This window comes from Cupressus sempervirens, chromosome 10 (assembly GCF_028749045.1).
Source record: "Cupressus sempervirens isolate cs-2001-9-10 chromosome 10, ASM2874904v1, whole genome shotgun sequence".
NCBI lineage: Eukaryota > Viridiplantae > Streptophyta > Pinopsida > Cupressales > Cupressaceae > Cupressus > Cupressus sempervirens.
The window spans coordinates 849,340,079-849,366,146 of record NC_143127.1 but is presented as its reverse complement, the minus strand read 5'-3'; the positions used below and the strand labels follow the sequence as shown (position 1 = coordinate 849,366,146).

The 26,068-nt window shown below is 33.8% G+C and overlaps 1 pseudogene across 1 annotated transcript; it reads right to left on the bottom strand.

Annotated features, from left to right (window-relative positions):
* Window positions 1-13,548: 13,548 nt before the first annotated feature.
* On the bottom strand, window positions 13,549-14,460 carry LOC149536676 (enoyl-CoA delta isomerase 2, peroxisomal pseudogene; annotated as a pseudogene). Its single transcript, XR_016357851.1, has one exon. The product of XR_016357851.1 is annotated as an enoyl-CoA delta isomerase 2, peroxisomal pseudogene (transcript).
* Window positions 14,461-26,068: the final 11,608 nt, after the last annotated feature.

The following is a 26,068-nucleotide window of genomic DNA, read 5'->3' as shown; positions in this document are numbered from 1 at the left end:
TGCTTGGTACTCTCTCTCAGAAAAGTCACGAATGCTCAATGTCTGTTCATCTCTACCAAGTATCTCACCATCATGCACAACAACATCCTCATAATCATCATCCTTGAGGTCAAATCTATCTATCACTCTTTGACTAAAATCATCAAATGTAGTTACCTGATCATGACCTTGAGTAGTCATTCCATGATACCACCAATCATAGGCTGCATCTTCCAAGTGTAGACTTGCAATTTGAACAGCATCACTCTCCTTCATGGGGTTAAGTGTGAAGAAGGTCTGTAATTTTTGTAGCCATGCTCTAGCTGAAATTTTATTCGTTCCACCAAAAGTAGGTGCTATAAACTTGCTTAGTTTATTTTTGAGCTCTCTTCCACTTATGTCATGCTCCCTTCTGTACTCTTTCTTGGGCATCAAAGTGTTCATCATATCCACATATTCTCTAAAAGGAACCGAACTATGAAAGTCATCATCTAAGCCATTGTAAGTAGCTCTTAATGTAATCAAGTTACCTGTAACCTCTTCCACAGGATTAATGGCTGGATTTGGTACCGGTGGCTCATCTGCAGGCAAGAAAATAGTTTTGGTTGATTTAGATGGTGTGGATTTCAGATTTTTTGGCTCCTCTGAAGTGCTCCCTTTCTCATTAATAGATGCAACTCCTTGTAGTTTTTCTGTCAATATTCACAAAGCCTCTCTAGTTTCTGCCAAACTATCCACTATTTGCTTCTGAGTATTTTGGATGTCTTGGAAGAATTTCTTTGCCATCTAATCTGGATCAGCCATACTTTTCCCTTCCTTGGATTTTGTACTTTTACTTTCAATTGGAGGTTTGATCAAAATTTCTTTATTCTTTTCTCACTGCAAATATCTTTTTTCTCTTTCACTTAGTTGCATGCAACCATAAATTTTGACATGCAGCTGATTAGAAGCAACAAGCAACCACCAAATTCACCAAGAACTAACATGCAAATGATTAGAAGTATAATGCAACCATAAATTTTGACATCCAGCTGATTGGAAGCAACATACAACCATAAATTATGACATGCAAGATTTGGGTAGTTATCAAAAATGACATGCAAGATCTGGGTAGTTGTCAAAACTGACATGCAAGATCTCGGTAGTTGTCAAAACTGACATGCAAACTTCTACAAACCCTTAGGCTGGCAAGATCATGGCTCTGATACCACTGAAATGTCCCTTTTATGATTTTGTATGATATTTCCAACCTCTAATCAGATTTTCAAGATCAAACAACTAATATCACAAAGATCCACCAAATTTCTCAAGAAACCCCAAATCGGGTATGCCAGAAATTGTGCCAAAAGCTTCACAGCTTTACCTATTATTAATAAATCTGAAAGTGGAAATTTTTACAGAAATTTCAGCAGCATAAAAGCCTACAAAATGACATTTCTAGATCCGTATAGCCTTTACACAACAGTTCTCAAATGTAGGACAAAAACTCTGCTCATCGGGCTCCCGAAATTAACACAAAAATGACCGGAAACACCACAAAAACACTAATAATCTATCTCAGACGTTTAATCATGTCCCAATACATATATTCAGCTCTATTTTAACACCTTAAAGTCTAAAATACATCAGCAACCCAAACTGATATGAAATACTCAACTGAAAACACCAAACTCATACAAAAAACACACCCCAAAACTCACAAATCTGCACTGTTCAGCACAAAGGTAAACTCTGTATGAGCATGCACATGGAATGGCTTCAAACTCCCATCCTTAGCCTTCCTAGAAACTTGAAAACTCCCATTCTTGGGTCTCCCTGGAAACCTGTAAACTCCCGTTCTTGGGTCTCCTTCTGCACAGGTTTGGAAGCCTCTGAAGAATAACAAAGAAAGTGAGCAAAATCAAGTTCTGGAATCAACCCAAAATGCCTCCAATCCCCTTAAAAGAGGGAATAATTGTAACTCATGTCCAAGAGAGGTTAATGAAACATATTTTAATAATAATTTTCATTTATTAGTCCAACGGTTTCCAAAGATTAACCCCCTTTTTCGAAACTTCACTTTCTTGGGCCTGCCTGCCTTAGCAAAGATTATTATTTTTTTAAATATTTGAAAAGGGGACATGAAAGAGATGTTATGAATTGAAAAGGGAGAGAGCACCAACATATGTGAGGAGAAAAGGCACCAGTAGAAGGTAGAGGAAGAGGTCTCCAACTATGGAGATAGTAGTGGAAGACAACACCCACCTCTAGATGGAAGCACTCTACAACATTGAAGGACAACAAGGATTGAAGAGGCCCACGACAAAAAATAAAAGATCAAAACTATTGTATCATGTGAGGACCAGAAATGGCATCCCATGGATAGGGGCAAGTGCATTGAGCAGCAAGGGAGGCATTTTATGCAGCGAGCAGGCCCTTTTTTGAACAGTTGAAACATTGTTTTGTCTTTTTCCCATTTGCAGCAGAAGTGGAGTTGCTAGATTTTAAAAGGAAATTATCAAATTGCATCTACCCAAAGCAAATTTCTCAACCTTGTGCCAATATTGCAGTATTGTGTTCCTCAAAAGGGGCTCATTTGGCATGAGGGAATCTATACAAGTTAAACTAGCCATGAGGTTTTTCTTTCTTTAGTTTAAATAATTTTGTCCCATATTCATAAAATAATAATAAAGTTTAGAGATTTTTCAATTCATAGAATTTCAAATAGTGAAAATTTTAATTGATTTAAGATTTTATATAGTTTTAACTATGCATTTTTTTAAAAAAAAATCTATTCATAGCCCAGCGACTGGAATTTTGAATTGACCTTAGAGGTATGATTTTTATCCGAAATATATAGTGTAATATACTGATGGAACCAAAAAGAAATATACTATCAATTGGTTTCTACACAGGTTTTCACCAGAAGTAGCTACAGGAGGTTTTGTAATTTCAGGGCATCCTCAACAGAAATGTTGATTTGATTTTTTTCAAAATGTGATAATATCATATTTTGATCAAATTTGCATAGGATTTGATTTCATTGACCTTTTTAAAGATGAATTGATTGTTTTAGAGGCAGTTGGAAGCAATGAAGTGTTTGCCGACAATATAGTTGAATTTCACAAAAAAAGCAAAACATGACAAACCAAGATCAAATTTGAAGCTCTAGCACATATTATGATGTGTATCTGATATTTTCTTCAGAGGATATTTTGTTGATTACTTTAAGGGGATATATCAGATATTTCTACAACATCATTTATGGTTTTTGATTGCAAGTAGATGAAGAAGATTAGTTTCAACAACACCAGGATGAAGACAATTTCAGTATGACACATGTCAAAATCAGATTATAGATCTAGAAACCTCTTCTTGTCTATCTTTTCTTCTCCTTTACTCTTTGTAGAGGTTCCAATTTTTTTGACTAGTGAGACCACAAGGTTGGCTCTAGTTCTAGAGTTTTCATACCATTCTTAGTGTTTCTCTTCTATGAACAACACCAATGTATTTCTTTTGAAGCATTTTATACTACACAGTAATTCCTTGGTGTTATTTTCTAAGTTTTGACATATAGATGATGTATTGTTTTCAATGAGATTAATACAAGAGCTTCATTTTTCTTAGTTTCATTCTGATTCTCGTCTCCTTCTTTTGTTATCTACAATGTTTTGTGTTTAAGAACAGAGAGCTTAAACTCGGTTGTAATCCTTTAAGATTGTATGTCTGGATAGGTTTACTATTGGAACAAAGAGCAAAGTAAATACTTATTTACCTTGACAAGGTTGTAGGTTTCACCAGGAGGATTTTACAATAAGTATGAGAGATTTTATGAAGATAGATGTCTATTTGCAAGTTAAATAGATAGATCAGATGTCTAAATATATGACTATACTTTAGGTATCCATGTGTCTGTTAAGGTTTAGTTGATGCCCAATGGATAAGGGACTAATCAACTTAGAGGTTGCATGTTCTCTACTATTACATACCTAGGTTATGCTAAGATCTAAATCTTTAATCGAATATCAATTTACCTTTTTATGTATTGAAGAAGTAGAAGTGTTGGTTGTTACTTATTTGCATCTACTTTCCCTTTGGTTATAGTTAGCTACTATAATTAGGAAGTTTATCGAAAAATTATAGAAGATTATTGACCATTTCTGCTATAGGGGGTAGTCTTGCAGAGAAGAGTATCAAGTTAATAAGATCAATCCTGAAGGTTTCCCTGCCTTGGTCCTACAGAGCCTAAAGTAAAGTGAGTCCTGATGACTCTGTTAATTTTGGCCCAGAACTAAGATTTAGCCTTGCTGAATATAGGATTTAGCTCATTCTTAGGCTTGTCCCTGTCGTTGTTCCCTGGTATCAGGTTTAAACCTACTTGATATGTTCCTTACCCAAAAAGAACTCCAACAGGTCCATCCAAAAATATAATTTGTAAATTGTCTTGAGTTGATTCTATGTAATGAAATAATATAATTTGAGGTTGGTCGATTGATTTAGGGCCAAGTGTCTAGAACCTTCTTGGGTGGTAGAAAATGCCTATATAAAGAAGGCTTATAGGATGTCTAAGGTAGTTCTGGGTGATAGTCGCAACTTTTTCTTACAGATTATGTAAAGAAGGTGCCCATGTAGGTTTTCATATTGTATTTCTAAATTATGTAATGCCACCCTTGTGGAGATAATAAGAAGCTCATATTTTGATCTTGCAAATTATTGTTGTTTCTCTATTTATAGTTGAGTGTTTATGGTATCAAGGGGACCACCCTTCATCAGAGATATTTGATAACTCCAAAAAGAGGTAAGACACTAAAACTAACAAACCTAAAAGGACTCTAAGACTTTCAGACATCAAATGTAAGATAAATCCAAAAAGTACAAACTTGACAAAAAAGGAAAAATAAACTTCAAAGGCATTAAAGGTTGTTAGAGCTTCGGAACTCCAGATGTCCAATAACTTTGCAAGTCTAAAAAGTTTAGAGAGTTGGGGCAAATAGAAGTAAAAAAGAGAAAATTTGACAAACATGAACCCCTAACAACTCAAAAGACCTAAAAGGACTGACATGGATCACTTGATATCATTCCCAACTATTGGGAACTTTTGGTCAAGTGCTCAAAATGGGGTGTGTGTTGTGAAACCACAACACTATGCATGAACACTAGTTGAAGTGGATTTATATTCGAGTATGATGAAGAGTATTATTTAACCATTTAAATGCTCTTTATATGAAGAATTTGGGGAAGCTTTGTACATTAAAAGAAGACAGATGAGACAAACAAAGACATTTGCATAAGGAAAATGAGCAAACAAAGACATTTGCACAAAGAAAATGAGGAAGATAGAGTAAGGAAAATGATGGAAGTGTGAGGATCAACCATTATTAAATTAAAATAAGAATGGAGTGTAAAAGAACTGCTTAGATATTGGATAAGAATTACCAAAAAGTTTTTTTAAATATAAATTAGGTGCATCGTCTATGATTCCACATTTTCTGTGCATGTCTATATGGCTTTGCCATTGTGATATCTCAAGAATATTTATCCTTTCTATTATGCTTGATGAAAAAATTAGACAATAATGATAGCAATTATTCTTTTGAATTTGAAAAGTTAAAACCAAAACAAAAGAAAATTTAAGATTCAGCTCAATTTTATTTTTTTTGAAATCTTGAATTGTAAGAATTAATCAAACTTTATTAATAAATATTATATCATGATGACTAATGCTATTTTAATATAAACATTATTACAAATCATAATAAGGTATTTTTTTGGTATGTAGAATATGGTTATAAATATTGAAAATTTTAGACTCAATGTTTAAAGTTTAATCTTAGAACTGTTATAGAATGATTTGTCTCAGATACAAGACATATCTATTGCAGTATAATTTTATTTTACTTTTCTTATTATCATTTTTATAATTTTATTTTAGTTTAATAATTTGTAGAAAATTTATGAATTTTTACTTAGATTATGACCTTGTATACGAAAAAATATTATATTTTACAAGACAAAAAAAAATGATGATAATCTCAAAGATACTATATGATTTCATATTGAGCATTATAATTTTTTTCTTCAATTTAAGTGTCACTAAAATCAATCAAGGATAATATATTTTTAAAATATTGAATTAATATGAGCTATGGGTTATCATTAATCTAATGACCTTATCTTAGCTAAACAATCTCTTTAGGTAGGGAAACTTTGGGGCATTTGGTGAATTTTACTATGTGGTAATATAAATGGGAAATTATTAAGGGATATTGGTACATATTGATGAATCACATGTAAATTGTAAAAGGGATCATAGGCTTTCAAAAATTGTCTTATGCATATCTTCTTCGATAAATTAGATTAGTGTATGTGGGCAGAATTATTATGTGCCTAATTGTAAAATGGTGATGCATAGATAGGTTTTTTCCTAAAATAATGAATTTTTTTTATATGCTAAAAATAACCTTTATAGGAACTTTATTCTCTTGTTATATTTGTATGTGTGTGTGTGTGTGTGCAATTTACTAGAGTTTGGTCATCTGCCACTGAACACAAAATTTCCCATTTTTTCTAGTGTGTTCTTTCCCAAGGCTTGCCTCTAGGAACTTTCCTAAACCACATAGGTCTTCCAGATCTTTATTGCCCTTCTTGTGGCCAGTCCAAGTCATTTCTCCATTTGTTTTGGTTCTTTATTAGGGTGTATTGTTATCAAGTTTGGAGTCATGATTATTTCTCCTTGTTTGGCCACTTTTTCCCCCTAGCATATGGCTCTTCTAGGAAAAATCATTATTTTTATGCATATATAAAAAAAATCATTATTTTAGACATAACTAAAATAAATGGCCATTAAATTTAATCATAGGCTTTAGAAAAATCAATTTTAAGAAAGATGACCCCTTGATTGCTTTGGAAAGCTCATTCCATGCCCTTTTAGACAACAATGATGTTGCCCAAAATAAATCTAGATTGTATGAAACTAGTTTGCCCAAGGTGAACAATCTAAGTAAAGAGGTGGAAAATTTTCATACAAGAGCCTTGACAATAATTTTGTAGGACACATTGAGCAAGGTAGTCACACACCAATTGCAAGTGTCCTTAGGATCACTAGACTTATGTGTGCTTGTAATGAACCATTTTGCAAAGCTTTAATATATACATGATGAAGCCTAAAAAATCCCAAAGCACCTTGTAAAATTCACAAGGGAAGCCAACATAGTTAGGGGATTTGTCATCAACCATGGAGAAAACAACCTCCTTAAAGTCTTGAATGGACATATTTAATCACAAGTTATCCTCTGCGAGTTTGAAATGCAATTGGGAATGACTAAGAGACAATCTTCAAGGGCTTGTAGAGTGGCTAGATTAGGGGCTCGGGTACTAAAAAATTGTTGGTAATGATTGAAATTAGCTTGGAGAATATTAAGGTAATTTTGTTAAAATCGAGTCACCCTCTCTGAATCTTTTTATACCTAGAGAGGAATGTATAGAGCGTACCTAAGAGAAGAACTCTTTACTAGCCCAATCTCCCACTTTAAGCCGGTGTAGATTAATATGAGAACTTATGGCTACATAGTTATCAACAATTTTCTTTTGATGACAAAGAGTGACAACTTTGTACTACAAGTCTATTGAAAAAGGATGGGCTGCCAAGCTCTCAACTGTTGCATGTAATTCCTTGGTGGTTTGATCATAAGACTGACGATAGAATTGAGCTAGTTTTCTCCCATAAAAATAGAGGAATTTAGTTTTTCAAATAATAACATCATTCCACCTCAAAAATCCAACCATAAGGTTGAGTGGGATCATAGAACTTTTTGAAATGGATGACTATAATTTTTTTGTATTAAAAGTGTATTTTTTGTTATCTATTGCTATTTGACAATATCTTTAATAAATTCTCTTTTTACTTTCTTTATAAAACATATGGACTATAATAGATGCATGCATATATTTAGATTGTTGGGGTAAGACTTATGCAAGGAATCACAAGACAACATATACTCTTAATATAATTCTAAATTTGAGTCCTTGGTGATGCTCTTTAGACAAATCAACCTCATGATTTATGGATTGTTTAGGTTCCTTCCAGTTCAAGAGGAATCTAGCAATGCCCATCATGACTTATTGGAATGGTTTAACTTATAGAGTTTAATTAGAGTAGTTTTCTTAAATTCTATGTACATTTTGAACATTTTTGTGAGATGTTATGGAGTTGCATGGACATTGGGAGATTTTAGGACTATTGTTTTTGTGATATTTTTTTAAGGAATGAATGATTGATAAAAGATGTGAAGATATTAAAATATTGCCTACTTACTATTAAAGATAAAATCTAATAGAATTTAGAATTGTACAAATGCATTGCACTTCCTTTCGAAAGAAAATAACACCTACTTTGCCTATCAGTTTCTACTTTCATTCCTTATTAATTGAATGTATTCATTATGTATGAAAATAAATCCATCTCTCCTCTTAATCTCATCTTAATATCCTTCTCCATCTCTATCTCTACTTACCCTTCTATCTAACTCATCCCTATATGTCTTTCTATTGAAACATATTTTTCTTATTATTATAGTTTAATTGTCTTCCTAGTTCAAGGGCTTGCTTTTAGTCATGTTCGTCTTCCAATAAATGGAGGTATAGTTGATTTGAAGCTACCACTTATTCATTGTGATTTTTATTCCACAAGAAAAAAAATCATTTACTAGATGGTCTACCAATTACAATTTTTACCTAATTGACTTTCTACACCTCTTTGGAAACTCATGGTACACCAGTACACAATTGATATTTATTATTACCATCATAAATGTATGTTAAAAATAGATTATTAGTCCCGCCTATATAGGTGGTGACTATAGTTTTCACATTGTTCTTTACAATTAATATGTGCTTTGAAAATTGTGTTCAACTCATTTAGCCTATGGTCTATGGAAATAATTTTATTAAAACTATTTTTAATAAATTTATTCCTATTATGTGATTTGTTATGGCTTCTTTTCCTGGTAGTCTTTTCTATTTTTATCTTAACAAAATTGGAAAAAAGATTAACAATCCATGAACCTAGGGATCATGGAAAATTGGAAGCCTTCAAATAATTCATGTGGTTGGATGCATAAATGCTAGTCTCTTTATCTTATATGTTTCTATTTTTTAAATTATCTGGTGGCCAACAAAGGGAGAAGTAGTGCAGAGACAACATTAGTCGAATCTAAAAATAATTGTTTCAACTGTGATTTCTTTTACTGCTTTCTATTTGATTTTATTCAGAAACACTTTATATTTGCACAGATCTTACTGGCATGTGTTGTTGGTTTTTGGTGTCTTTTTGGGTCTTGGCTATTGCAGACATGGACTTGTAATAGTTTAGTACCATAGATGAGACTGTCTTCGCTAGCATTTAATTTGAGGGTCTTTTAACTAACTTAGCTAATATTTAATTTGAGGATCTTTTAATTTGAAGTACTTTAGAGCCTATTCTGAAGCCCCATTCTTGGCTTAGGGTTCTCATTAGTGAAGGACTCTCAGATTTCCCTTTGAAAGCCACCTTGTTGCAGACAGAGTGGGGAAAGTAAATCCCGCTGTGTTAAACATAAGAAAAGGGGTTGAGGCTCTTTCAGTCCATTGGCTTCACCATTCTCTCTAAGATGTCACTGGATCAAACACTCATACATTGAACTTTTGCAGAGATTGATGCCCAATGTGATCACCATCATAGAACAAGAAATGAGCTATGTTGGTTCATTCCTCAATAAGTTTGTGGAGGCCTTGCATTACTACTCTGCCATGTTTGATTCCTTGGGAGAAAGCTTCCCTGAAGACAATTTGGATCTCTATGCCATGGAATAGCAAATGTGTTTGCAAGATATCAAGAACATTCTAGCCATCAGGGGACCTCCAAGAAACCTGGAGAGTTTGTTGTCATTTGGGTTGGCTTTAGAAACCTACAAGAAATAAGGTAGGTTTGTTTTTTTAAAGAGATTTTAAGAACAAAAATCCTTAGTTCCCTTTAATAATCCATCTCTTCATGATATTTCAGCTATTCAAGGTTGGGATCCATTTGATAGAGTTCTCATTGACTCATTATTAATCCAAAATTTTGGTTGTCATTTCCTTATTATTATTTGTATATAGTAAGTTTGGCAAAAGCATGCATTGTGTAACTAATTTTTCTACTTAGAAAGATTCTTTTATAGTTTGTATATACCAAATTCATGATTACCATTTCTAAATATGCCTATTTTGTAAAATGTCAATATGGTATAAAATTTTGTATTTCTTTAGATGGCATAGTGGTAGTAAGCTAACTGATAGTACTCCAACTCAATTTCACATATTTGGTACCTTGATGTATGATGCAGTGCAAGGTAGGAGAATCCCCAAAGGAGATGTCCTATCCCCCAACTATACAACCACACAATGGAAACACAACAACAAGAAATAATAATGCAAGATCTAATACCAAATTACAATACTTGATTCATAAAAGATAACTGATTACATGCAACATGCCTAGTTGTAAGGCCTTCCAGGTTAGGGCCAAATACGAATAGAAAATTACAGAATCAGTTCTACAAGATCCAACATGATCCAACTTACAACCAATCTCAGCTAGTCCAAATACATAATTGGATAAGAACACCAAGAAGAATCCACACTTGTACTCGCAAGTCCACCAAGAGATCCTCTAGTTCCTAAGCCGCAGCTCTAACTCTACTCCAAATTAGCATCTATTCTTCCTCTCCAAACTCCCTAATGACTAAAAGACTCCACAAGACCCCTAATTATACCAATCTAAGCCACAAGTCAGCCTGCAACAACAATTGATATTCAATATCAATCGATATCCAAGTAAAATCATGATATCTCCTAACTTCAATTGAATTAGAACTCGTGCTTCAAACTGCAGGTAGAAATCTAGGTCCTCTACAACCCCTTAAATTCGCAAAGGGTGATTCCTTAAGTAAAAGTGTGCATCCACTTTGAAAGTTACCCACAACAAACTGTCGCACAAAACTGCCAGAAATCGATGCTTCGAGAGAATTGTCGTATCTCCCAACCTATAAAGAGTTAGAACTTGCGCACTTGACACAAGTACTCTAGGACCTCTTCAATCCTTGAAGTGCACAACTTCTCATTCGTTAAGGATAATTAGTTATACACTCTACAATAGGCACCCAAAAACCAAAAAAACGCAGTCCCATCAACAAGGTTCAAACAGTTCAAACTTCAACTCAATCCATCCAATCTCTATGAAATCATGAGGAAAGGTTCTCCAATGTGTCTCCAACACATCCCTAACCATGAAAACATAGCTCCACCAAAATCTAAGCTCAATGCTCCTCAAATCTTAACCAAAATCCCTCCAAACATGCAGGATTGTAAGAAAGCCTAGGATGCTCCTACATCAAAGTAGATCCTTCCCAATAATGTACCTTCATTATGAGTTGGTTTCTTGAGAACATTAATGATTCTTGATTTTGCTTATTTAGTTTTTTTAAATAAATAATTGAAATTTGTTGTACCACCTTGAAATATTTTTCAATGAATATCAGGTGTAGGAATGTATATAAATAATTCGCTTGCCTCGACTTAAAGAAACTTTCTATACTATTAAGTTTCTAGGATTTATTTTTTATTTTGCAAAATAGGGATTTCTAAGAATTACGATACAGCACTACATGACTCTAGTTTTAGAATTTTAGGATATATGTTCACAAACATTGCTTCAAAATCACTTTGCACTTCTTATATTTTTGAAAATGGGGCATTAATGTAATGGTGACCTATTAAGTTATACTAAAAGAATTAAACAAACATTCGGTCTAGACCACTAACGATGGTCTCTTCATTGGTACAACTTGTGTGGAAACTAGGGATCTCTGTTTGAATTCCCAATCTAAAAATTTGAAACATTAATGTAGGCTAGCATATCATCATCAAATCATCATGAGATAAATAAAAGTATTAAATTATAATTAATCTAGTTTTACACATTAAGCTGGGACTCTAGCTCTACAGAGCTCTTGTTATTTTCCTAATTGATCTACCATAACTTTTAAGGCCACTCCATTCAAGATGAAGATGCAGTTGCTAATATTTATACCATTTATAAAAAATTACAACTCATGCCATAAAATGCATTAGAAGAATTCCTCATAAAAAAATTCTAAACAATAGCTTCTATTGCATATTAAAGAAGATTATAGATGCATCAAATAGCCTATGACAAGATCAATTGTTTGCATTAATAATTAAATTCAAATTTAAACCATAACTAGACTATAAATTTTACAGTACGTATTAGTTCCTGCCTACGGCAGGAAATCTTATGGAATCATTCAGTTCCTAAAAAAAACTATAAAATATATTACTTGAACCAATAAGATTCAAAAAAAATTTTGAGTTGTAAGTTTTTTATAAAGTTTGAATATTTTTGATTATTTTTTGAAATGGAAAAAATTTATTTAACTAAAATCTTATTGGCCCTCACTAATAATAGTAAGGGAGATAATTAATTTTTGAAACGAAAAAAATCAAGAAAAAATTAAAGTTCTAACTTTTAGCATTAATTGTGCAATTAATAAATAAAAATATCATAAAAGATGATGTGACACTACATTTACTTTATCATTTCAAGAATTTGAGAATTTAAATTCTTTATTATGATTGAAAATATCATGAAAGATAATGTGACACTACATTTATTTTATCATTTAAGAATTTGAGAATTTAAATTCTTTATAAAGTTTGAATATTTTTATTTTATTTTTTGAAAAACCAACAGTATTTAATTAAAATCTTATTAGATCTAACTAAATAGTAATGGAGAAATTCAATTTTTAAAATAAAAAATCAATGAAAATTTAAAATTCTAACTTTTTCTATTAATTGTGCAATTAATATAATTATTATAAAAGATATGTCACACCACACTTCACTTTAGCATTAGTCACATTAATAATAATAATAGAATGTGCTAACTCAAAAAAATTTGATTCATTTTGTCCTTAAAGCATTATCTTTTAAAATAATTAAAAGTAATAAAAACTAAATAATGTAACAAAGAATTTTAAAAACTAAAAACTAAATAATGTTACAAAGAATTTGAAAATGGTAGTTATTGTAAGTACAATTATGTTTATTGTTTCTATATTTAAAATTTAAAATATCTTATATCATTTTTGGGTGTCAAATGGTTCATTAAATATTTTTTTATAAATAAAAACTTACAATGCTAATTACTAATGATATTTTGCAATATATATTGAGAACTATTAAAAAAATATTAGACCGTTGTTTCATGAAGCTACAAATTTCTAAAATGAAGCTACAAACGAAATAACATTAGACCGTTGTTTCATGCTTGTGACTGAAAGTTTGGATGTTCCAAAAAGCGTGCTCGAATAGATTTAAAGCCATTTAAAGATGGAATTAGGGTTTACCAGCAAATGTAGATCAGTAATAGTAAGAAAACCCTACTGTATTGTTTAAAGCTAAAAATTGCCAAATCGTTAACTATTCTGGAAAATTTTCCCTAGCGGCATGAAAATCAATTCAATAATCAATACAGAATGCAATCAAACACGATAAATATAATCCTGTTATGCAATTATTATTTATATAAGAAAGGTCCATTAAATTCACAATCTGGAAGGAAGTACAGTAAAATTTTGGATTCCCAGCTTCTCTGCAGCTTCTGGAAATGCGCCGAGTCTAAGGCCCAGGTAGACTTCCCCTTTCCAGTTCCGTTTACCGAGCTCAACTGCCGCTCTAATGGCGGCATCTAGGGTTTCAACAGAACTCCCATGCGACGAATCCACCAAACCCTTTGCGAGGGCTTCTTGTGCTCCGTACTTGAGGCCGCGGAGCATTACTTCCGTCAAATGACGCGAATCGACTTTGCTTCTAATGACGGACATGGCCGACGGAGGAATAATAATCCCGACATCGACCTCGCTCATGTACAGAAACCCTCGGTCGTTTCTCATGAATCTGTAGTCGTGAGCCAGGGCGAAAATGAATCCAGCTGCGCAAGCGTGGCCACAGACGGCTGCAATCGACGGCAATTTTATGCTCATGATGGCGGCCAAGAGCTCCACAAATTTGTTCCCCACGGCCAGGGATCGAGTCTCCTTGTCTTGCCGCGAGATCCATTCGAGATCGAGGCCGTTGGAAAAGTATTTGCCGTCGTTTGTTACAATGATCGCAGAGGCTTTGTGAGCATTCTGATTGACATAGGTGATTGCAGAAATAATGGAGCCCATGAATTTAGGGTTGAATCGATGCTCTCCATCGCCTGTCATCCTCAGGATGAATACATTCTTTTGCAAATCCAAGCTGCACATATCTTTATCTTGATTATTGTCGCTCAAAATTTTTGTTATCAAACCCCTGCAAATGCAAATTCGGGGGTGTGGATGAGATTGATTTATTATTACGTGAAACTGCCGAGTTCGCCTGCTTTGACCGGAGAAAATTAGGAGATTTTTGTTGCATACAACGGCCGTTGGGCGTCCGTATCTTGTTGGAGATAGGTATCCTATGAAGGAAAAAATTGATATATATATAAATATTGAAAAAGATTAAAAAGGTCAATGTGCTTTTGGTCAACATGAGAAGTAGAATTGCTCACAAAGAGTTTCTCCTAACATGAATGAAGGATTTTAATGACGTCTACAAAATCATCAGACTAAGAGACCACAAATAAGAAGCATTAATCTTGATTCCTCTCCAAATCCAACCTCCTACAATGAATCTTGACAATCAAACCCATAGTTTGTCGTATCTTATCATCGAACAAACTGTGTAAGTTTATGCCATCCCCTAAGATGACCCTATATTGGGCCCGAATATCCTCATATGCCTTGTAATTAGTAAGAAAGTGACATTCTGTCTCAACCGCCCTTTTTTCACAAAATCTACAGATCCTCTCTTCCCACTCCTCTTTAGGCTTCTCCCATCTACCAATCTCGCATCTGAGATGATGTGATCTAGTCCTCGATTGAGCAATTAACATCCTAGCCTTACTATTAACAACTGACCCTAGATATGCGTGATCCCCATGCCCCTTAGAAGGATTGAAAACTTTGATATAATGTGTCTTTTTCCGACCCATCTTAAGACAGAACATGGCAGTTTCGAAATTTCCCCTAACGAACTTATTTATTTCTTTGTTATTGGTAGGACACTCTTGCAACTTGGTATTTTGCATGTTCAATCACTTTACGTTTTGTTTCATCCAAGTCTACTTCATACGAACCATGTAGTGTCTCTACAATTCGATTCATGTAAGTCATCATGATGGGTGCAACCTTGACGCTCTTCCTTTGTGAATGATCATGTTAGGACCCGTGAGTGGTCAACACCCTTTTGGGGTGATTAGATTTATGCTATTGTATCAGTTGGATTGATTATGCTTGTGGCTGATTTGTGAGATTATGATGTACTAGATGGGTTCACTAAGGTTTGTGCTAATGGTTTCTTGGATTGATTTGGTATCACTGTGTTGTTCTGTGATTACCTTGAGATGTGAATAATGGTTGCACTGTGTACTACTATCCTGCTACACTTGACTAGGTTCCTATAGCATTGGTTAGTCATGTATTTGACCATGTTCACTTTATGTGTTTTAAGTGTCTTTGTATGTTGTTTAACAACTGTTATTAATTCCATTATTAATTGCTTAAATACGTAGAAATGAATTGTTCATGTTGGATTCATTTGTTATGGTGCTACAGATAAGTACCTTGTGCATTTCGGTAATTTATGCAAAATGGGTTGATTAAATGATTATGTAAATGAAATTAATTAGATGATTTAATTACGTGATTTCACATAATTGTCGTTTCGGCTATTATTGTTGTACATCTACACTTGATTGTATTCGTTTATTGTGTAGGACTTATATCCCTAGCAATGGCACATGGAGTTATTGAGCAAACATTTCATGTTGAGCCAATATCATCCCTGTAAGGGTGATGTATCTTTATTGTTATTTTAATCCTCTGGTAATTGGTAAATTTGGATTCATAATGCATTATGTGATTAGACTTGTGAGTGTGTCTATGCATTAAGGATTCCATAGTAATCGCGGAAAAGATTAAATTAAATGTTGTTTGATGGGTTGAAGGGTTTAATTATTTGATTTAATCTTTATTTTATTGCTCGCTAATTTGTCATAGTTGGACTCCAATTCAATTGGAATCACCTGATTTAATTTGGGTTAAGGGAGCCAATTAGATTATTTAATTGAAATAATCTAATTTATATGTCACTTTGCAAAAGTGCATATATTGGCTAAAAGTGAGTTTATTCTCACTTCTCACTTTGCTATTTTTTTTATGGTTTTGGAGAAAATTCCTCCAAACCCTCTTGTGAGGAATCAATGTTTTACTCGTTACAAGAGTTTGACTCGACAGATCATTACGAGGTCAGTCTCATTGGATTTGTATCGGGATTGCTCTGCTATGCCAATGGTTTCATCCAATTTGGCGACCCCATTCTTTCACAGTGGTGTTTCTTCGTTTGCCCTCTTGGTTGCGAGGTAGGGCTTTTGTGTTTTATTGGTTTTACTACGCTTCAACTTTTGTTTCATGTTGCTAAATGTTAGGGAGTGGAGAACTAGCGTTCCCCTCGATTTTTAAGCATTCATATCACTAGGTTGGACAGGGGTGAGCATTTCCATTTCTTAGGAAATTAGAAATGCAAGTTTAGGCATTGTTATGCTACTAGTTTTTACATGGTTGCTTGGAAGTCAAATTTTATTTGATATTCCTTAGTTTGGAACTATTTGATCAGTGGGTTTTTGATTTTGTCGAATTCCAAGATATTTTAGTTTCGGATGTTTTGGCATTGTCTCATTTTGCGTGCCATCGAGGTTTTTGCCCATTTCTTTGTCTGGCCTATTTAGAGATTGGATCTTATATCCCTCACCTTAACGATTAGGATCATGGAATCAAAATGTTTATAAGACATTTCAAAGTATTTTATCTCTCGATCTGAACTCATATTTCCATAGTGGATTTTATGGACTTATGTCTTTTGCAGAATTTTTCAGATTGGGAACCCGAACCTGTTTGGTGAATTTTATTGGACCCTTGGTCTTGTGACCCTATTCTTGAATTGAGGTTTTAGTTTCATTGTTATCCGAGAACTTTGAGTTTTGGGCTTTTTAGTCTTGCCTCGATTTGCATGTCACCCATATTTTGTTGGGATTTTGACATTGTCTCCTTCGATGGTGGAAATAGATTGTATCCCATGTTTCCTTGCATGTATTTTTTTATTTCACGAACACTAGGATACGTGTTGAATCCATTCTCCCAGATTTAGGTCAGTTGAGTGAGTTCATAATGTTTGGTTTCGTTGCATCATTGAGATTCATGTTGAATCTATACCCCAGGACATAGGCCAGTTGAGTGATCTTGTTATACTTTGTATTTTTATTGTTTCTCATCTAACCCTTGTTTATGATCTTCGTGTAGTTAGTCTGCACACACATGAGCATGTGAGCATGCACTTGTCGAGTTCTTGAGAGACCCAAACTCCCGATCGATATCAGTAGAGTTATGTTCATTAGGGTTGGGTTGGGAAACTGCATTGCCTATGAGCACTCTTCATGTGATGAGCATGGGTATGTAGGGTAGATAAGTGGAGAGGCTTCTCTCGTAACCCCGGGTCGTGTTCCTGACAAGTTTGACATGAAGAAGGTTCTAAATAAATGATAACTAAATGAATTAATGGGTAATAAAACTAAGATAATAAAATGTGACATATATGTACGATTCATCCGAGGACACAGTGTGATGACCTCCCTAGGGAGTCCTGAGGGAGAGTTTCTGCACGATGTTCAGATTGGGAGTCCCAAGCGATCTAATCTCCACTATAGCCCCTACATAGTAGACCCATAGAGCATCTGACCAGGACCTGTTGTATTGCATTGTCTCATGACCTTGGATTTAGTCCTGTGTACTATTTGGCATGAGTGTTAGTCATGGATGATTGTGTTGTGTGTCTGTGGTTGGATCATTATCTCAATCAGCACAACGGGAGTGGGCCTACAAGTACCATGTGGTTGGGAGGCGTAATTTCCTATACCACAGTTAGGGAACCGATGTATAGTGATGGTCTATTTCCAATTGGAGGCCGATGTTGGATATTCACTTGGTACTTTGGTGTACCTGAAGTATGTTCTCTAGTGATTTATGTTTCACTTTGGATGCATTTGATATCATGTTTAGATGATGATTAGTATGTTACTTGGTGCATTCATTTATCATGATGTTGTATCATATTACTATATGATGTTTCTTACCACTACCTTGGATTAGTGATGCTATTGGTAGATTAGCATGTTGGATATACTTACTCTTATGATTATTATTTGTTGGTCATTGGTAAGAATGATCTCATGAAACAACTCCAATTATTTTGTTGGTAATTTTGAGATTCATGCTCGGTGGATGGCTAGGGTCTTTGAGGTCTCATGATGCAATTATAGTTGGGAGAAAACAAGCACGATTTTTTTAGTTTAGTGGCTCTTTGCTTGTGCTTTCCTTCTTGAGCTAGTTGATTTTTGCACATGTATGTTCATTGCGATGTTGCTTTCTGCATGATTACATTTGATGCTATAGATGAATGTTAAATTATTTGATCTCCCTTATGCTTTTGAGTGTTTACTTGTCAACTATTGTGGTTCCAGTACTTCCTATGTGGAGGTTCTAACTCTATTTTTTTCCTTCTAATTAGTTGTATGGTGTTTCTTTGCAAACCTTGGCGACATTGGTTCAGCATTGGGTGATACAGGTAAAGTATCGCATGGCTATAGTAAATAGTATCATGTGATATAGGAACGTATCACACAATAGTAGTAGGTAAGTATCGTGTGATACTAGTAAAGTATCGCACAGTAATAGTAGAAAGTATTGTGCAATACTAGAAACTATCGCACGGTAGTAGTAAAGTGTATCACACGATACTGGTAAAGTATCGCATGGTGGTAGTGAATAGTATTGTACGATACTAGAAAGTATCGCACGACGATAGTGGAAATATTGCATGGGGTTTGACAGAAAACCTGCCCGAGCAGACAATAGGTACTTTCTTACTTATTGGATGTGTTTTAGAAGATGTTTTTTATACCCTTTGGGGAGTTGTTGCCTCCTATAGTGAAGGGGTATGTTTATATATCAAATAAAGATTAGTCAACTTTCAGGATGGCTAGTCAGGATTTTATGTACCTGTGTTTTTATTGGAAATGGACATTGTATGTTTATCCCTCTTAGTTGGTTATTGATGTGTTGGTAAGTAGTGGCGTTTGGAGATCATTCGTTGATTGGACTATTTGGTTGAGTCTTTCATTGTGATCTTTGTGATCAGTTGCATGTTGATGTTGTATGTATCCATGCTTAATACCTTTAAAAAAATGAATTGCGTTTATTTGTCCTTGCTCCAAGAATCTCTGGGCGGGGTATTACAAACCAAGTCCTCTTGCATTGCAATTTTGGGCCAACGTTGGCTATCCATGTTGTCAATTTTCCTTAAATAACTTATTAACTAAGTTATGGCAGCTACCTCCAGTGGGTACATACTAGTTTTTGCTAACAATATTTCATAAGATACAAATTCCTTGACCTTGATATTAGTATTGATTAGATGTTTTTGGATCATCTCAAGTTATCTCCACCCTCAATTTTTCATGCTACCCCCCAAAACCTCACAACCATAAAAAAAAACTAGAGGGTGACCAACAAACCAAATAGAGTTTTATTGATCTTCCACTCCCATAGCTCGATGTTCCTACATATCTTTTGCAGTAGATATAGCACTTTCCATCCCCCCTGTATCCTTTTAACTCTACAAGTCATCCAGCTGAGCTTGTAGCTGAAGTCAATCCCTAAATATCTATATTCTTTCACTATTTCTAATGGGTTTCCTTCAAAAAGAAAATCCAAATAATTGTCCTTTCTTTTCAAAGGAAAAATCATGATTTTCATCTTAGATTTGTTTGCCTACATCCCCACTTTTTGACAAAAGTTCTCTAATGCCTTTAAGTGATCTTTTAATCCATTAGAATTTTTTGATATTAAGATTATATCATCCACATAAAGAAGAAGCTTCACCACATAGTACGCTAACTGGACCCCTTTCCCATCAATTTCATCTAGCCAAGCTTCTAGTTTATTAATATATAATCCAAACAAAAAAGGATATAATGGGCACCCTTGTTTCACACCAATATCACTCCCAAAACACTTGGACATTCCCTCTTTAGTTCTGATTTTTGCTCTAACTTTTTTGTAAAGTCTAGGCATTGTTGCTCTGTACATATCTGGGATGCCTAATTCTTCCATTCTTTTCCATAGCTTGTCTCTAGGCAGTGTATCGAAGGCTTTCTTGAAGTCTATGAAGCAGCAAAAAGCTTCTCCCCCCTAGTTGTCCCATACTTTCTCTATCAAATGTCTAAGAGTGACATGGTGATCAATAGTAGAATGTCTTGGTCTAAAACCTACTTGTCCTTTTGCACTTTTTCCTTCCATTTCAGCCCATTTTCTGATCATGTGTTCCACCATGCTCCCTAAAAGTTTTCCAAATAGGGGGTTAACCATTATAGTGTGGTAATTAGATGGGTTGTTAATATTCCCACTTTTAAATAAAGGTATAACCACACTAGTTGTCCAATCATCTAGAAAGTCATCTTGAATGACCCTATTAAAGATCCCCTTTATGTGAGGAGCTAGGAGATCAACTTCCCATTTCAAAAATTCAGCTTGTAGCCCCTCTATATCACTTGTCTTGTCATTTACTAACTTCTTTATTCCAAGTTTGGTGTCCTCTACTGTGAAGAGCTCAAAAAAAGAGTTCACCACGGGAGGTGGTTCTTTCTTTTCAAAGAGCTCATAAGTAACTTTGCATATTCTAACCAGTGGACAGTAGTGATATGTTTTCATTTTGTTCTTTCCATGGGATTTTGTTTGCTTAGGGTGAATAACTCTTCCCGTCTTGCATTTAAATTATCTTTTTTTCTTTGACTGGACCACCTTTGTATATGTCTTCTTGTCCTCTTTGTTTGTATAATTGCCTTTCAAAGATCTCTTGGCTACCTTGCACTCCTCGTCATACCATGGGTTAGTAGGAAAGCTATTTGCAGCCCTCTTTTTACTGCGAGATCTTTTACATCCATTTAATGTTTTGTGAAGAATAGGGATAACCAAGTTGTTGTGTGCATGCCCTAGCTCCATGTTGATCCCTTTGTCTATACTATTTGTGCTTGTCTCAAGGAGTTGTTGCTTGAGAGCAGCCCTGAATATGTCCTTGTTTGCTTGATTTATGAATATTCTCCCACTACTAGTATTGGTTGCCTTTTCCATGTGGAAGTCACATTCATTATGCATGTTATGTGGGACCAAGTTCAAATTAAAATAAAGAGGCATGTGATTAGATTTCATTTCTATAGGAGCTTCCCCAAAATTGAAATCTATCACTCTAGGAATCCAGTTTTGAGAACAAATCACATAGTCCACCACACTCTATCCATTATATTTTTGCACATGATATCCCCTAGATGTTGGCCAGCTACTCATGCCATTACAAGTAACCATGCCAAAAAGACTACACATCCCCAAGAGTTATGCCTCAAAATGCAAAATGCCCCCTTTGTTGTCTTGAGAGGTTTTCTTCCAAGAGTGGTCATCATTTCTTCTAACCATAAAGGGTTATCCTCCCCTTCTTCTATGTTCAATTGTAGCAATTGATTATTGGTCATCCTAGCATTGAAGTCACCAACAAGCATAATTACCCCTAAGTTGCTGAATAGAGATATGTCCTTTTTAAATGAAGAAAATGGGTCTTTGATGTCCAATTTTTGTCTCTTGTATAGTTTAGATTTCATTGGAGCAAAATAGCAAGCAACCAAAATAAAAATAGTTTCATCTGTAACGATTTGCAGCCATAAGTATTGTTTGTTTGGATCTACTTTTAAAAGTTTTAGAAATTTGTCCCACTTCTCCTTGATAAGCAATGTAATTCCCCCATGACCTTTCCTTGTATCCTTCTATTTGTTCCAAACTAAAAACTTCCTGTAAAAATTAAAATATGGTACCCTTTGTGCTTGTGCGTTTCAACTAGGATGATAATATCTTTCCCCTCTGCTATGGGACCCTGCTCAGGACCTCTTTTCCATGGATAGCCTCTACAATTCCAACTTACTACACTTAAGTGATCTTCTGGGGCCCCAAATTCTAATTTCTTATTTGAGAGATGCTCACTGATTTGGGCTTCCCATTTTTCAGCAAAGCCCATTTCCCTCACTTTTGTTTGTCTTCACTTTGTCCCACTCCTTCCTTTGTTCCTTTTGTTGAGAAAAATTTAGATCTTCATCTAGATTGATATGAATTCCTCTAAGTAGCCCCCTATTCCTAAGGATGAGTTTTTTTATTCCTCTAGGTTTTTTAAAATAACTCTTACATGTCTATCTCTTCCACCATCTACCTTTTTACTTATCCTGCTTGCTTGGTGAATAATACTTGTCCATTTCAGCATACCAGTAAGAAAATCTCTCACTAGTATATCAATCCTTTCTCTTTCTCCAAACTCTTTTAAGCCTTTGATGATGATATTTGGAGTCTTTCCCTATTTGTCCTAATCTTTATCTGAAACTTGATTTTTTGCTCAATGATGTCCTTTTATTTACTTATTGAGTTACCTACAACTTGAGACCATGATTTAGCCCAAGCTCTTATCCTTTCCTTCAACTGATTTTTTTTTGAATTCTATATCTGCTAGGGCTGATTGGATTTCCTCCAGTTGGGTGGTGCCCATCTCTTTCATGGTTTCCTTTTCTTTATTCCCTATTACCCTCCAAAGTGTCATTTCTTATTTTAATATCTCCAGTTCTTGTTGTCCAATATCCATTTTTGATTTCATGCTCAAGATTTTTTCTCTAAGGCTTTTGTTTTATCATTCTATTTTTCTTGTGTATTCAATTTCTTCAAAAACACTTTGGTCTCTTCTTCCTAGTTCCTTGTTTCTACAGTTTTCATCCTTCTTTTTAGGTCCATAAGCTCTTCAACATAAAAATATGAGGACCATGAGAGTGGTGTTTTAGTTGGGTTGTAATAGATATCCTCATCTTATTTGCATTCAGTGTTGTCTCCTTTGCTTATTGCACTAGTTTCAACTTGAATCGTGTTTGATTCGGTGCTCATATTGGATTCTACCTTTTTCTGCAGTCAGATTTATTTTTCTTCCTTTGATTCTTGCCTCATATTAACTTGATATGCTTTTTTATGTATTTCGTTGATCCTCGGTAGTATCGTAGCCAAACATTTTTTATTTGTTTGTCTACCCTTCCGCATCACTTTACTTCTTAAGATACCTTTGTATTGTTTTTCATTTACCAATATTAGTTTTTCACCCGTAGTACATGCCTGATTTAGGAAATATGTCATAATAGATTGACAAACCTCAGTTAGACCTTATACCGTAGTTGAGAACTGAGGTGTTGAAGGACCTCCTGCTCTCTGATTCCAACCTCTGTGGTGTAGCAAGTTAGTTGTGGTCCTTGATAGCTAGGATTGCAGATTCCCATTGAGATCACTCCTATCCTCTCTATCCACACAAAAAAATATGTTCCCTTTTGACAACAAAGATCCCTCCAAACTAGGTCTATGGCAGACCATTGTGAGTTTCTTACCTGTTTCCCCAAGGTTGGGGCCCACGTTGAATGCATGGTGATAGCCTAAAAGAGTTTCATAGTTACCTTTTATCTATTCTCACAAGTTTTCCTTTGTAGTTTTTTGTGTGTAGTTTAATGTAACATGTTTTAGGTGAGCCTAGAAGTGCCTTGATTACACCAATGAAGTACAAAAATTAAAAATTAAAAACTGCAGACAAATGATGGGGGAAGCTAGCAAGCACACTTGCTAAAGAATTGTTGATTTAAATTTGGACACACTTCTCTATCTGTTTCTGTCTGAGGATCCACTGCTCTATTCATTTCTACCTTTGGACCCACTGCTCTTTCATGTTGTTCAAACTAGACCCACTTCCCGCTTGGTTGTTCCACTGCTCAATGCTCCTCTGTTGTCATTCATGCTTGGTTTTTTTCTTGCAACCACTTGTTGAAGCTGCTTTGGTCAGATACAATGGTTAGCCATCACTAGGGTTTCTTGTTGGTTTGACATCCATAGTGTGGATGCCTCTTTCTAAGTCGAAGAGGTTTCATGCACGAGTGGGCCCATATCGGGTTCTTAAATGGTTTAAGTGGCCTAAATAAAAAAATGAAATCTTGCACAGATGTCTTGTTTTCAATTGTTTTTTATTTAACAAAGCAAATAGGTCTAAATTTGATGATCAACTTGTATTTCATATGTTTTTTAAAATGATGTTTTGGTCTTTATTTCATTTGGAGAAGAATATTGATTTTTTTTACTTTAAATATTTTTTAATTTAATTAGTAATTCATATCAAATGTAATATAATAATTGATCTAATTACTAATTTAATATAGATTATTATAATATATATTATAAAAATATAAAATAAGTTAATATATATTTTATATTTAAGATACATCATTAAGTGTTTTTTTTTTAAAACTTTATTAAAGGTGAATGATGAAACATTCAATGATTTGGTATAACTTGACATATGTTAAATATATAATATATAGTAGCAATTGCACATTTGATGAGCTAATAGGAATCATTTGTCCTTATGGATGCAAGTGAAAGAAAAGATTATTTCAATTGCATATTTGAGCATCATTGCTTGCATCCAAACCATTTGCTCCTACATAATCAAGAAACCTATTCAAAATTAGTTTAGTCCTATTTAAAATATGAGACCAATAATTTCTTACAAGTTGAACATATACTCATAAACAAAGTCCAACCAAAAAACCAATAAAAGGCTTCAAGATGCCACTCAAAGTTTGTTTTCTTTAATTTTACAAAGATAAACCATGTTATTTGTATTAAATTCTTCCACGTCTAGTTTTTTTGGTAGACAAAACATGCAAATAGACCATGAACAACATACCATAAACAACCACTTCAATCATGATAAAAATATGTCTTTGTGTGATAGTTCCCAATGATGAGGGTTTCAATGAATGTCATTCAATCTCATTTGAGATGTGATTCAAATATTTTTCACACAACAAAGATTAAAGTATTTGTATCATTCTATTCATCTTATTTGAAAGAACACCTACAATTTAAAACTTTCCTTTAAGTAAATGGCTATGGTCAACAATTGAATGCCTTCCAGAATAGCAACATCCCATGGAGATTTAAAAGAATCGTGGAAGACTTAAGAAAATTTATGACTTGACATTTGCTTAAATTTTGATTAATTTTTTATGAGATTTGCTCCAAATAAATTGAATACATTTCAAACAAGTGCCATAGAATGGCTAAGTACTTGCTAATAGTAGTCTAGAAATAAAATAATAATAATAATATTTTTAATTAACTAGAATTTTAAAATAAATAAATTATCTAGTTTTAATACAATATAATTAATAAATAAATTATATAATTTACATATTTTAATATAGTTGTGACAATACAAAGATTCGTTTGGTTATTTTATTAATATATTATTTAATTATATATGATCAATAAGAGTATATATATGATATATTATATTATCATTTATATCATATTATATTACTATTTATAATATGACATTTTAAAATAATGTTTGCACAATTTAATAAACTACACTTAAATTTTTTACACTAACATATAAAATCAATTAAGAAAATAACACCGATAAGAATATAAAGTGAATTGGCATATAAGACTCCAATTCATTGAACCAATCAAAAACTAGAAAATTAATTTAGAAATATTTCTAAAGTTAAATATTTTTTATGTAAGTTTATTAAAACATAATAATTATTTTTAAAAAAATGAAACAAAGTGAATTCTAATTGGTAAATGAAAACTCATTTAATAAATGTAAGCAATTCAAAAAATGTCACAATAGTACTTAGTCTATGGGCAAGTACTAATAAATAGGAACATGACAATATCAATAGAGATGGTTTTTTTTATGGATGTACAATTTTGATAGTTGTCAATTTCATTTATGGCATCAAGTTGCC